Below are 15,253 nucleotides of genomic sequence, written 5' to 3' on the forward strand. Positions count from 1 at the left end.
ACCCCTGTGCCTTCCTGGAACCCCAAACCATTCCCCATCTGGATAGGCTTGTGTCCGTAGTCACAATCTCCCAGGATGGTCTTAAGAAATATGTCTCTTGGGACAGATGATCTGGACAGAGCCACCAAGAGAGCCATTCTCTTGACTGGCTGTCTAATACAATCTGTTGAGACAGATCTGAATAATACCCGTTCCACTGCCTCAGCATGCACAGTTGTAAAGGTCTGAGACGGAACCTGGCAAAACGAATGATGTCAAAGCAGGACACCATGAGACCAATCACCTCCATACACAGAGCCACAGAAGGATTCAAGGAGGTCCGGAGGGCAAGACATACCAAAGTTAGCTTGCAACATCTCTGGTCTGTTAGAAATATCTTCATGGATATGGAGTCTATTATAGTACCCAGGAATTCCACCCTGGTACTTAGGATAAGAGAACTATTTTCCAAGTTTATCTTCCATCCATGTGATTGAAGAAGATTTAGAAGGGACTCCAAGAATTCTTCTGCAAGACGAAAGGATGGTGCTTGCACCAGAATATCGTCCAAGTATGGGGCTACTGCAATACCTTGAGTTCTGTCAACGGCTAGAAGAGTCCCCAGAACCTTCGTAAATATTCTTAGAGCAGTAGCTAGGTCAAACGGAAGGGCAATGAACTGGAAGTGCTAGTCTAGGAATGCAAACCTCAGAAACTGAAAGTGTTCCCTGTGGACTGAAATATGAAGGTAAGCGTCCTTCAGATCTTTAGTAGTCATAAACTGGCCTTCCTGAATTAAAGGAAGGATGGACCTTATCGTCTCCATCTTGAAGGAAGGGGCATTGAGAAATTTGTTTAAGCACTTTAGGTCCAGAATTGGGCTGAAAGTTTCTTCCTTCTTTGGGACCGCGAAAATTTGAATAAAACCCCAAACCTCTTTCTTCGATAGGCACCAGGACAACAACTCCTAAGGAGATTAGATCCCGAACGCACCCTAGAAAGGCATCCCTCTTTTTTGGTCTGGTAGACAGATTCGAAAGGTACGTCCTTGAACCAGGAGTATGAAAAAAAGAGATAGTTTGCCCCCTACACAATCCGATCGGGGGCCGCCCCTTCATACAGATTTGATTTTGGCAGATTTCTTATTCTGCTTGGATTTATTCCAGGACTGAGCCGGCTTCCAAGTAATTTTGGGTTGCTCGGGCTTGGAGGAGAATTGTTGTCGTTGGGATTTGTCAGAACAAAAGAAACGGAAATTAGAAGACTTGTTCTTCTTATCTTGCGGTAGGAAGGCACCCTTGCCTCCGGTAACAGTACAAATAATGGAGTCCAGGCCTGGACCAAATAAAATCTTTCCCTTGAAGGGAAGAGAAAGGAGTCTGGACTTAGAAGTCATATCCGCAAACCAAGACTACAACCAGAGCGCCCGGCGGGCTAGGACCGCAGAGCCAGAGGTCTTTGCATTTAGGCAAATAATTTGCATGTTCGCATCACAGATAAAAGAATTAGCAATTCTCAGAGCTTTAATTCTGTCTTGAATATCCTCAAGGGGAGACTCCACTTCAATGAGTTCCGACAAAGAGTTGCACCAGTAGGTAGCCGCTCCGTCAACCACGGCAACTGCAGCCGCCGGTTAAAACAAAAATCTCATATGTTGAAACATCTTTTTCAGAAAGGTTTCCCTTTTCTTATCCATCAGCTCTCTGAACAAAGAACTATCCTCAAGAGGTATAGTAGTACGTTTAGCAAGTGTAGAGATAGCACCATCCACCTTAGTAATGGAGCCCCACAAATACAGTTGAGAGTCTAGGACCGGGAACAACTTTTTAAAAGTAGACGAGGGGGAAAAGGAAGAACCAATTATTTCCCATTCATTCCTGTGCCATCTTAACCGGCACAGGAAAAGTTAAAGGAACTTTCCTGTCTACATAAACTCTGTCTAACTTAGGTATCATAGGTTCTTCAGGAAGCGCGGCCTCTGGAACCTCTAACGTAAACAGTACCTCCTTTAATAAAAAACAAAAAATTCTGAATAAAAAACTAAATTCTGAATCTAAAGGATGGTTCCTCTGCAGCAGGAGGCTTAGACGCTAAGGACTCCAACCCAGAAAGTTCACCCTCTGAAGCTACAGAGGTTAACTCATCATCAGATAACTGGGACATAATAGCTAAATTAGATAAATATTTAGATGACTCCTGGTCAGGAGAGCTATGTTTAACTTTTAACTTGCATTTGTTAGAGCGAGGTAATGCACTGAGGGCCACAGACACCGCCGTTTGTAACTGTGCATCAAAGTCCGCAGGAAGAAGGCCCCCTCCGGATGGAGGATTAGATGTGCTATGGAGAACTGCATGCGGAGTGGATAATGTAGCAAGGGTAGTAATCTCACAGGACGCAGAGTCCTGAGAGGTAGACGGCTCAGAGGGCTAAGAACCTTAGCAGGCTTGTCTCACTTCTTAGACTTTATAACAGTGTTAAAGCATGTGGAACATAATTGAGTGGGCGGAAAAACCACTGCCTCCTCACAAGGTATGATTTAGTACAAAAGGAGTACCTTCTAACATGTCAGAGCCCTCCCTAGCTCAGGTTATACCCACAGGAGGACACAAATAAAAAACATTTTTTATTATAGAAAACTGCACCTTTACACTCCCAATGGCTGGGGCACTTTCAGCCTCAGAGAATCTAGACAGTACTTCCCCTGTTCTTAGAAGTAAAGCAAGTAATAGGAGCTGTGCAACACTTTCAAAAATGAAAGTGAAACTTAAAAGTGAAACCTGTTTGTTCCAGTCAAAAACACCCAGTCTATTAGCCCAGGAAAAGAAATCACACAAAACAGCATGTAAATAAATAATTAATACACTGATTAATTAACTCCAACTGTTCAATAAACCCCCTTCAGAGGATATTAACCCTGGATCCTATCAAGGTATAAAGGAGCCACACTGTGACTCTGTTATAGCGTTTTTTGTGTAAAAATTTAAACAATCTTACCTCCAGGATCCATGCTGTGGAATAGAACACAGTCTCTCAGGTATGATAGTCTTATATCAGCACTCCTGACATGGACTTGAGTGAAAGAAAGCAGGCAGTGAAACTCGTCAACACCCATTGCTAAGGAGCTGTTAGCAGTAGTCTGGATGGTTTCGCAGAAAAACTTTCCCTGCATCTCCAGACTCTAACTTTCATTAATACTCTCACTGAGAGGTTGACATAACTACTTAAAACTCCAGTCCTCTCTCGAAGGGCAGATACCCTTTTTCAGGACTCTCCGAATCTTCTGACACTTCTCTGCCACCTCCTAATGTGACGAAAGGCAAAGAATGACGGGGTAATGAGGAAGTGGTAGGGATATTTAACCATTTGAGTAGTTAGCACTTTCCCACCTGGGTGCTAAGCTGACTTTTTTTTTTTTTTTTTAATATATATTTTTTTTTACTTTTTTTTTTCCAGATCCCAAGACATACATCGTTGGAAATGTTAGGCAATTACCTTTCCAACGGTGGGTCTTGGGTGTCTGTAGCTGCTTAGATGCCCGAGATACAGGCTTCTAAGCAGCATGACCCATTTTCCTATACTTGTCATTTTAATTTTTAAATAAAGTTGTGCTGTGACATCATCGCGTCATTGTGCGTGACATCACTATTCAGGCCTGATCTCCGGGGTAGGAGTGGGTGGGAGCCCCCAGATCTCCCTCAAGGTGAGAAAGTGCTAGCGACGGCTCTGAGCCGTCGTTAGCACCTGAGTGTGAAACTCTGTGACGGCTCAGAGGCGTCGTTAGCACTCAAGGGGTTAAAGGGACGTAAAACCCAATTTTTTTCTTTCATGATTTAGGTAGAACATACAATTTTAAACAACTTTCCAGTTTACTTCTATTATCAAATTTGCTTAATTCTCTTGTTATCCTTTATTGAAGGAGCAGTAATGCACTGCCGATTGCTGACTGAACACATGGGTGAGCCAATGACAATCAGTATATATATATATGCAGGCACCAATCAGCAGCTTTGCTGATCCTGGGCTTTCTTAGATAAACCTATCAGCAAAGGATAACAAGAGAAGGAAGCAAATGAAATAAAAGAAGTGAATTGGAAAGTTGTTAAAAATTGTATTCTCTATCTGAATCATGAAATAAGTTTTTGGGGTTTCATGCCCCTTTAAGCCTTTGGCTGGGGTGTCTTTGCCTCCTCCTGGTGGCCATGTGTTGTATTTCCCAACCGTAAGGAATGAAGCCGTGGACTCTATCTTAGGAAGAAAATGTGTTTGCCTGTTTAGCCAAGTGTGGCTCCTGCCAAAAATGACAAGCAGGGATTCATCTGACACCTCTACACATAACATAAGTTTTAACTTTAAAATAATATGTGAAAGGATTACAACACAACTGAAACAGTACTGTGATTTGCAGCTTTGTTTTAGGTTAAAAGCTAACAAAGTAAAACAAATCTGAAGGATGGTCCAGAAAGCGTTTTAGAGGGGGCAAAAAAGTTTGTGGGATATGATTGAAGCAAATCTATTTTGTTAGTACAGATCTTTCGCCCTTAAAATTAAAGGGACAGTCTACACAAAAATTGTTATGGTTTAAAAAGATAGGTAACGCCTTTACTACCCATTCCCCAGCATTGACCAACCAACATTGATACATTAATATACTTTATAATGATTAAACCTCTAAATGTCTGCCTGTTTCAAAGGCTCTATTGACAGCCTCTTAATCACATGCTTTTGTATTTGCTTTTCACAATAGGAGACTGCTAGTTCATGTGGGCCATATAGATAACAATGTGTTCACGTCCGGGGAGTTATTTAAGAGTTAACACAACACAGTACTAAATGCAAGTAAATAGATAATAAATACAAAGTCATGTGATCAGGGGGCTGTCAGAAGATGCTTAGAAACAAAGGAATCACAGAGGTAAAAAGTATATTAAAGTGAATGTAAAGTCAGCTTCCTGTCTAAACATATGTGTAACAAATGTTAATAAAAAAGTGGACTTTCATTCATCAATTGCTAATTTTTTCAATCATTACCTTTATTTTCACTAATTTATCCTGTTTCTCGTTGTTATCATCCTCCACCCGGCATTCGCGCTCCGCTCCTGTTGTTTATAACAGACGTCTTACTAGCCAATAACGTCTCTAACCACAGGGGGACCCACCCCCTTAGAATGACGTAAGAAGTCCTTTTTGCGCATGCGTTCGATTCTGGTTGAAAGCTAATTTATAGTCAGCTTGTGCACATTTCGCGCATGCGCAATAGAACAGTATACGGAGTCCTGTCATTTCCTCACTATTTCAGCACTCGGTAAGTTGATGTGAAAGGGCTCCGTATATAAGTACATTGTACATTGTAAATAAGTACTTTGAAATACAGTTAGATGGCTTGAGAAAAGTAATTTATTTTATATTATAGAAAGTGACTTACACAGTTACACTCGATATGTATTTCTCTGCGAATTGGCGGTATAACAGGCTGGGGTGTTAGGAGATACTGTCCGCTTCGCAACGATAGTTTTCATTGAATGGACTCATTCAATGAATACTATGTTTTTTGACAGCGGAAACCGGAGTAACGCAAGCGCAATGGCAATAGTAAACGGGAGCGCGCATTGCTGATACGTAAACAGCGGGTGGGACCGCTGTTTACGTAATATGGAGGAAAATCAGGAAACAGTGAGTGGGAGGAGCGGGTACAGTAAATGAAGCATATTTACGATATGAAATTAGAAATAAATGATTACTTTTAGTAAAAAATTATTGTGGCGGTATGCTTAATAGGATGATTGTCTACATAACTATATCATCCAAACCGGAAAAATTTACATTTACTTTAATATAACTGTGGTGGTTATGCAAAACTGGGGAATCTGTAATAAAGGGATTTTCTATATTTTAAAACAATAAAAATTATATTGTAGACTGTCCCTTTAACTTGTTTCTTGCTAAGATAAATCACATAAATCAGCAGTGCTATATGAAAGCAATTAATTATTTCAAGATCTTATTAAAGGGACATGACCTAAAAAAATGAGATTCAAAAAGAAAATGTCATTTTAAAACAAACTTTCCAAATTCTATACTTCTATTATCTAATTTGTTTCTCTTGGTAACCTTGATTGAAAATCATACCAATGTAGGCTCAGGAGCGGCAATGCACTACTGGGAGCTAGCTGTTGACTGAGGGCTGCACATATATGCTTCTTGTGATTGGCTCACTGATGTGTTCAGCTAGTTCAAAGTAGTGCACTGCTGCTCTTTTAACTAAGGATACCAAGAACATGAAGCAAATTTTATAATAGAAGTAAATTGGAATGTTGTTTAAACTTGTATGCTTCATCAGTACAGAAAACGGTGGGTTTCAAGTACCTTTAATACATACGTCCCTAAAAAAAAAAAATAGTGTTACAAATTTAAAAGGGACACTCAAGTCAAAATTAAACTTTCATGATTCAGATAGCGCAGCAATTTTAAGTAACTTTCCAATTTACTTCCATTAACAAAATGTTCATAGTTTTTTTTATATTTACACTTTTTAGGTCACCAGCTCTTACTGAGCATGTGCAAGAATTCACAGAATGTACGTATATGCATTTGTGATTGGCTGATTCCTGTCACATGTTACAGGAGGAGTGGAAACGGACATAACTTTGAAATTGGTCAGAAAAAAAATCTACTACGTACATGAAGTTCAGACTAAGTGCTATTGCATTGTCTTGTTATGATGCAAATCGACTGTATTAGGGTTTTTTCCTCAGTTTGGGCCAAAAGTCTATTTGTGATATCAAATTCAATATGATTTTTAAGAACAAATCAAAAGGCCATAACAGTGAAAAAATGATATGCATCCCATACATTTGCAGACATTTCCCTCTACAAGCAATTATACTTCACTGTGCAGTAAGAGGTTCACGGATATTACAGTGAATATAATACATGATCTTATTCATTAGAATATACAACTTCATCCCTATCGTCCCAGCTAAGGGGTTAACCACACAGGTAAATAACTTATCAGGGAGATGCAGTAAACTGCTGGTCCCGAGCAGAAACTGCTGCTGAGCCACCCAGAAATACTAGTTGCAATGCTGGAACATGTGACTAGGGCTGCTGATTGGGTCAGCGGCTGTTTCCACTCACTACCAGCAGTTTTCTGTGAATCCTGAGCACTAGTTTATTAGTTCAACACACTTGCAGGGGTTAAAATTAATCACATAGATTTACAGGGTAAACAGCGATACAATTATATGCTCTAATTAATGAATAAAAGAATGCCTTTTTTCCCTCACTATAATGGTTCTTTAGCCTTTTTACTGCACATGGGGATCTAATGGAACGGAGAGGTACATTTCTGCAAATATTTAGGGATCTCTTACAAAGTAATTAAAGGGATAGAAAGGTCAAAACTGAAATGTTCATGAATACATTTCAATTTTAAATTGAAGCATTTTTGCAATATATACCTATTGGCAAAAATGCTTCTAGTAAAAATTGTTACCGTCTTTAAGCAGCATATGCACATATGCTGTGAGGGCCTGTGCACCAGAATTTAACCACACAGAGCTGCCTGTGATGCATACAGTATTTGTAAACAATTAATGTGAGTCATATAAGCCACTGCTGACTCCCCGAGAAGGTGTAGTGAAAGGGACACTAAACCCAGTTTTTTTTCTTTTATGTTTCGGATAGAGCATGCAATTTTAAACAACTTTCTCATTTACTCCTATTATATTTTATTATTTGTTCTCGTTATCTTTATTTGATAAAAACAGGCATGAAAGCTTAGAAGCCGGCCCATTTTAGGTTCAGCACCTGGGTAGTGTTTGCTGATTGGTGGCTAAATGTAACCAATCAGCAAACGCTATCCAGGGTGCTGAATCAAAAATGGGCTGGCTCCTAAGCTTTCATTCCTGCTTTTTGAAATAAAGTTATCAACAGAACTAAGAAACATTGATAATTGGAGAAAATTAGAAAGTTGCTTAAAATTACATGCTCTATCTGAATCATAAAATAAATCATTTGTGTTTAGTTTCCCTTTAACTACTGGTGCACAGACCCTCCCAGCATATGCTGTGGGGGGGGGGGGCACCTTTTGCTAATGGAAGTATAATGATTGGACATAAAATTGAAATTTATCTATGCATATTTCAACGTTCACCATTCTATCCCTTTAAGGAGTTTCTGATTTCTAAAGCTGAACATGAAACACAGTTGGAAGTTGAAATGTGCATCTTAGATGTATTTTGTTTTAACTGGATGTCACAGATATGTTAAATTACAGATAAAATAAATCCTTAAACTTTGGTAACAAAAAATATATGAAGATGTAGGAATGATTCCTGCCATATAATGCATATACTGTACTAACAACTGACAATGCTTGAAATGTTAAATTAAAAATAGAATAGAATAAAAACAAGAGGTCTGAATTTAACAGATTCTTTTTGTGCTAGAACCTGCAGTAACAATTTAATAATGCCAATTTGGTAAACAGATGTACGGATGTTGTTACTATACTTAAATGTGATTAAATGGCTTTTGCAATTTTTTTAATTTTTTTTTGGCATAAAACGTGCAAATGTTTTCGAGCATATCCATGACACAAGATCTTTTAGGAAGACAAAGGCAGAAGAACTTTCACTTTATGTTCTCTCAGGAAGGAAGATCATATCTGTCTACAATTGCTAAAAAAGAACAAGCACTACAATTAGCATCTATGTGAAAAGTGGCACATGGATTTACTGAATGTGGCTATTACTAAGCAACAGGTAAAATGGAAAAAAAAAGGACTAGAAAATAAAGAGACGTATCTATTGAGGAGATGTCAAACTATATTTCATTTTACGTCACTGCTATTTCATCACTTCCCTGCAACATATCCCACTCTCACTCTGCTAAGAATGGCTGCATTTGGCTTGCATTGACTAATTCTCTCAACAGGGGATATAAATTAATTTATTGTATTCAGTGTAAAACAAAATATATCAGTCAAAAGATCAGCACAATTATATATTTATTGAAATGTTAGAAATACCATTAAAAAACTGCCTATGGCAGCATTTTCTATTACAATGAGGTTTGACAATTTTTTTTTAATTCTGGGTAATCGCTAATTTATGCCCCTACAAAGTCTGGGGCTGCAAGTACATTTCAGAGTGAACATGTGCTGCAGAATGTTTATTGTAGTATACAACAAAGCACTATTATTGCTCTGGGCCCCAGAATCCCCCTGTGTAAACAGGTGGCAATGTACACCTGGGCCATGCTTATTTTATAGCATACAAATAAGTAAAGGGTTTTTTTAAACTGACTCCATCAAGCAAATATCCATAAAAGTAATAAAGCAAGTCCTAAAGTTAATAAATGTTTATTGCCTTTTCAAAAGGGTTACATTTTATGGGTGAATGGTTTACATTTTATATACCCCTATAAAAATATGTGATGCTACAAATAAAATCACATCATTGCCATAAAATGCATGTTCTCTTTCTAAATATTGCATAGTACATATAGACTTGTCTACAAATACACACACACGTATATATATATATATATATATATATATATATATATATATATATATATATATATATATATATATATATATATATATACACACACACACACATATATACATACACACAGTATACATACACACAAACACACACACATATACATATCTTTATCAAAGTAACACAAGTATTGCACTGAGAAATTATAATTTTTTATTGGACTAACTATATATTTATAAGTAGACAAGGTTTTGGAAGACTCCTTTCTTTCTCAAGCCTGAAGCAATACTGACCAGTTTAATGGACTTTACAGATTTTATCTGAAACACAGGATGTTACAGAGGTCTGATTGCAGGGAGAGGAGGGGTGTAGTAAAAATCATGAGGGGGACTTAGGTGACAAAGGCTGACAGTATCCAGCGTAAAAGAACAGACAGAGGAAAGAAAGTTTTACCTAGAGCATATATTGACATAAATTTATATATTAACATGAAATCAAACATCTTGGTCCAGTGGTACCTCTCTTTCCCCATGTTGCCTTTCATTTGGTGTTCATGTTGCTAGGCTGGGAAGAAGAGGAACCCCAAAAAAAGCCAACATGGGGAGAGAGAGAGCTGAGTTGTTTCTGCCTCAAAGCTACTAGAAACAGTATGACTGCAATCTTCAGGAAGTCCACTTTGTATGGTTTGTATGGGAATACAGAGGGGATACAACACTTTCTCTATAACGCTAAAGGATATAGATCCTGAAGAGATGCGTTGAATTTCTGCGGTGTGAGCAGCGCATGATTTGTGTTATGGCATTCAATAGGATCGGTGAGCTCCAAGACCGGACTGTGCATTTTTTCTTCTTGATGTGTTATGACTCATGAGGAGCAAAGTTAAGGTAACTGCATTTTAGATGCTTTCCTGATAAATGGAACAAAGGCAACTACTTATTTTCTCTGTGAACTGACATTGTGACTTATACCATAGACAAAGTGAAATATAACATTAACTTTAAATCAATAGTATCTGAACACATAATAACATAAATTATGCTTACCCGATAATTTCCTTTCCTTCTGTATGAGGAAAGTCCACGGCTTCATTCATTACTTTTGGGAAATACAGAACCTGGCCACCAGGAGGAGGCAAAGACACCCCAGCCAAAGGCTTAAATACCTCCCCCACGTCCCTCACATCCCAGTCATTCTGCCAAGGGAACAAGGAACAGTAGGAGAAATATCAGGGTATAAAGGGTACAAGAAGAAGAAACAAACATTTAGGTCCGCCCAACTGAGAAAAACGGGCGGGGGCCGTGGACTCTCCTCATACAGAAGGAAAGGAAATTATCTGGTAAGCATGATTTATGTTTTCCTTCTTAATATGAGGAGAGTCCACGGCTTCATTCATTACTTGTGGGAAACATATACCGAAGCTCAAGAGGACACTGAATAAAAACGGGAGTGTAAAAGAGAGGCAGACCCTTAATCTGAGGGCACCACAGCTTGCAAAACCTTTCTCCCAAAAGCTTCTTCAGCCAAAGCAAAAACGTCAAATTTTTAAAATTTTTAAAAGGTATGTAAGGAGGACCATGTAGCCGCCCTACAAATCTGCTCCATAGAGGCCTCATTCTTAAAGGCCCAGGATGATGCCACAGCTCTAGTTAAATGAGCCGTAATTATCTGAGGAGGCTTATGTCCAGCTGATTCATATGCCAAGCGAATAATACTCCTCAACTAAAAAGATAAGGAAGTGGAAGATGCCTTCTGCCTTCTACGCTTCCCAGAATAGACAACAAATAAGGAAAAAGTCTGTCTAAAATCCTTCGTAGCTTGAAGATAAAATTTCAACGCCTGAACCTGATCCAAATTATGAAGTAACTGTTCCTTTGGTGAAGAAGGATTAGGACACAAGGAAGGAACCACAATCTCCTGATTGATGTTACGATCAGAAACGACCTTAGGAAGAAAACCCAACCCAGTACGAAGAACAGCCTTATCAGCATAAAAAACTAGGTAAGGAGGCTCACATGGCAAGACCGCCATCTCAGAGACTCTGCGTGCCGAAGCAATAGCCAGTAGAAAATGAACCTTTCAAGACAGTAATTTAAGGTCAATCAAATGCATAGGCTCAAACGGAGGCCTCTGCAAAACTTTAAGAACTAGATTTAAACTCCAAGGAGGAGCGGTAGGTCTAAACACAGGCCTGATTCTAGACAGCCTTCTAGATAGCCTGAACACAAGACTGTACATCAGGAAGCTCAGAGAGCCTCCTGTGCAATAACACCAATAGAGCTGAAATCTGTCCCTTTAGGGAACTCGCAGAAAGGCCCTTCTCCATACCATCCTGGAGAAAGGAAAGAATCCAGGAAATCTTGATCTTATGCCAGGGGAATCCACGCTCTTCACACCAGGATAAGAAGGTCCTCCACACCTTATGATAGATGTGACGAGTGACCGTCTTTTGAGTTTGAATGAGAGTATCAATCACTCTCTCAGCTAGGACTAAGCGTTCAATCTCCACGCACTCAGCCTCAGAGAATCTAGATTTTGATAAACAAAGGGACACTGTTCCAACAGATTCCTGCGACAAGGCCACCTCCATGGAGGAGAGGAAGACATCCCCACCAGGTCCACAAACCACATCCTTTGCGGCCACGATGGAGCAATTAGTATTGCCGAAGCTTGCTCCTGCTTGATGGGGGCCACTACACGAGGGAGAAGTGGTAACGATGGAAAGATGTACACTAGACTGAACCTTCAAGGCACTGCTAATGCATCTATCAGCTCTGCCTGAGGATCTCTGGACCGCGACCCGTATCTGGGTAGCTTGGAATTGAGTTGGGATGACATAAGATCTATCTCTCGCGTCCCCCATCTGTTGCAAATCTCTGCAAACACTTTAGGTCCAAAATCGGGCGAAAAGTTCCCTCCTTCTTTGGTACCACAAAAAGGTTTAAGTAGTATCCCAGAACGCTTTCTGCTAGAGGTACTGGTACAATTACTCCCAGGGAGGAGAGATCCCTCAAGCACCCTAAAAAGGCCTCTCGTTTTTCTGGCCTTAAAGACAGGTTTGACAAGAGGAATCTGCCTCTGGGTGGATGAGATCTGAAACCTATCCTGTACCCCTGAGCAATGACCTCCAGGAACCAAGGGTCATGCATGTCCCCCAGCCAAGCCTCCAAAAAGAGAGATAGTCTGCCCCCACACAGTCCAAAGACGAATCGGGGGCCGCTCCACCATGCCGACTTTGACTCGGCAGGCTTCTTGTTCTGCTTGGATTTATTCCAAGACTGAGACGGTCTCCAAGTTCCCTTGGGTCGATCAGGCTTCGCGGAGGGCTGCTGCCATTGGGGTTTATTTGATCGAAAGGAACGAAAATTAGAACCTTGACCCTTAGGTTTGTTCTTCTTATCCTGCAGTAAAAAGACACCCTTGCCTCCAGTGACCGTGGATATGATTGAGTCCAGGCTTGGACCAAAAATAATCTTCCCCTTAAATGGGAGGGAAAGAAGTCTAGATTTTGGCTGAAGTCTTGGTCTGCGGACATAACTTCAGAGTGCCCTACGTGCTGGTACTGAAAAACCTGACGCTTTGGCATTCAGATGAATAATCTGCATGTTTGCATTACAAATAAAAAAGAATTAGCCACTCTCAAGGCCTTTATTCTTTACTGGATCATGTCATGGGGACATTCCATCTGGATCAACTCAGATAAAGAGTCGCACAAATAGGTTGCGGCTCCAGCCACCGCAGCAACCACCGCTGCCGGTTGAAATAAATATCCTGTGTGCTGAAACATCTTTTTCAACAGAGTTTATAGCTTCTTATCCATGGGCTCTTTGAACGAGGAACTATCCTCAAGCGGGATAGTAGTGCATTTAGCAAGCGTGGAGATAGCGCCATCCACCTTAGGGACGGAACCCCACAACTCTAATTGAGAGTCCGAAACTGGGAATCATTTCTTAAAGGAAGAAGAAGGGGAAAAGGAAGACCCAAGCCTTTCCTATTCATTCTTAATATTTGCCATCTTTACTGGAACTGGGAAAGTCTGTGGTACAACCCTGTCCTCGGAAACCTTATCTAGGTTAGGAATACAAGGTTCCTCAGGTAATTTTGGTTCAGAACCTCTAAAGTAGCCAAAACTTCCTTTATCAGAAAGCGTAAGTGTTCAATCCTAAATCTAAAGTCTGGTTCCTCCGCAGATGGAGGCTTAGAAGCAGCAGATTCCGACCCAGAAAGAGCATCCTCTGAAGTAGCAGAGGCTTCATCATCGGATAGTCTTGCATCAGATAAATCCAATAAAGTTAGTAGGTGACCCATGGGAAGGATAGCAATATTTTACATTTCGCTTGCGCTTAGCTGGGCGAGGTAAAGCACTGAAGGTCGCAGACACTGCCGTTTGTAGCTGTTCAGTAAAGTCTGATGGAAAAAAGGGCCCCTCCAGGAGGAGGATTAGCAGTGCAATGGGAAGCTGCATGTGTAATAGGAGATGACAGCAGGGAACGCACCTCACGGGCCGGAGATTCCTCAGAGGTGGACGGCTCAGTGGTACTAAACATTTTTGTTTTCTAAGATAAAATTACTTTATCAAGGGATGTGGAACATAATTGAGCAGGCAGATATACCGTAGCCTCCTCACAATATAGACAGGTATTAGATTTAGGTAAAGAGGGAGTACCCTCCAACGTATCAGAGTCCTCCATAGCTTGCACTTGTAAGATGGACTATAGAAAAAGAAAAATGGCACCTTTATACCCCCAATGACTCGGTCACTTGGTGCGCCATGCAGAACCGCCCCTGCTACAGGAAAAAGCGTGCCAAACTTTACAGGTTGCGCAACTAACCAAAATAAAATTAAAAACCTGTACATTCCAACATCTGCCTGAGCCTCATTTTACACATGTCCCAGCAAAAAAACTTAATTTATGTAAGAATTTACCTGATAAATTCATTTCTTTCATATTGGCGAGAGTCCATTAGCTAGTGACGTATGGGATAAACAATCCTACCAGGAGGGGCAAAGTTTACCAAACCTCAAATGCCTATAAATACACCCCTCACCACACCCACAATTCAGTTTAACGAATAGCCAAGTAGTCGGGTGATAAAGAAAGGAGTAAAAAGCATCATCAAAGGAATTTGGAAATAATTGTGCTTTATACAAAAAAATCATAACCACCATAAAAAAGGGTGGGTCTCATGGACTCTTACCAATATGAAATAAATGAATTTATCAGGTAAATTATTAAATAGAGTCCATGAGCTAGTGACGTATGGGATATCAATACGCAAGATGTGGAACTCCACGCAAGAGTCACTAGAGAGGGAGGGATAAAAATAAACAACAGCCATTTTCCGCTGAAAAAATATTCCACAACCCAAAATATAAGTTTATTCTTTAAATGACAAGAAAAACTTAAAACATCAGAAGAATCAAACTGAAACAGCTGCCTGAAGAACTTTTCTACCAAAAACTGCTTCTGAAGAAGCAAATACATCAAAACGGTAGAATTTAGTAAATGTATGTAAAGAAGACCAAGTTGCCGCTTTGCAAATTTGATCAACTGAAGCTTCATTCTTAAAAGCCCACAAAGTGGAGACTGATCTAGTAGAATGAGCTGTAATTCTCTGAGGCGGGGCCTGACCCGACTCCAATAAGCTTGAAGAATCAAAAGCTTTAACCAAGAAACCAAGGAAATAGCAGAAGTTTTCTGACCTTTCCTAGGACCAGAAAATATAACAAATAGACTAGAATAGACTAGAATAGACTAATAGAAGTCTT

At 39.9% G+C, this 15,253-nt stretch overlaps 1 protein-coding gene across 1 annotated transcript in view; it reads right to left on the minus strand.

Moving 5' to 3' along the window:
• Window positions 1-15,253, minus strand: part of B3GLCT (beta 3-glucosyltransferase) — a 1,048,073-nt gene that overhangs the window by 581,728 nt on the left and 451,092 nt on the right. The window lies entirely within an intron of this gene.

This window comes from Bombina bombina, chromosome 3 (genome assembly GCF_027579735.1).
Source record: "Bombina bombina isolate aBomBom1 chromosome 3, aBomBom1.pri, whole genome shotgun sequence".
Lineage (NCBI taxonomy): Eukaryota > Metazoa > Chordata > Amphibia > Anura > Bombinatoridae > Bombina > Bombina bombina.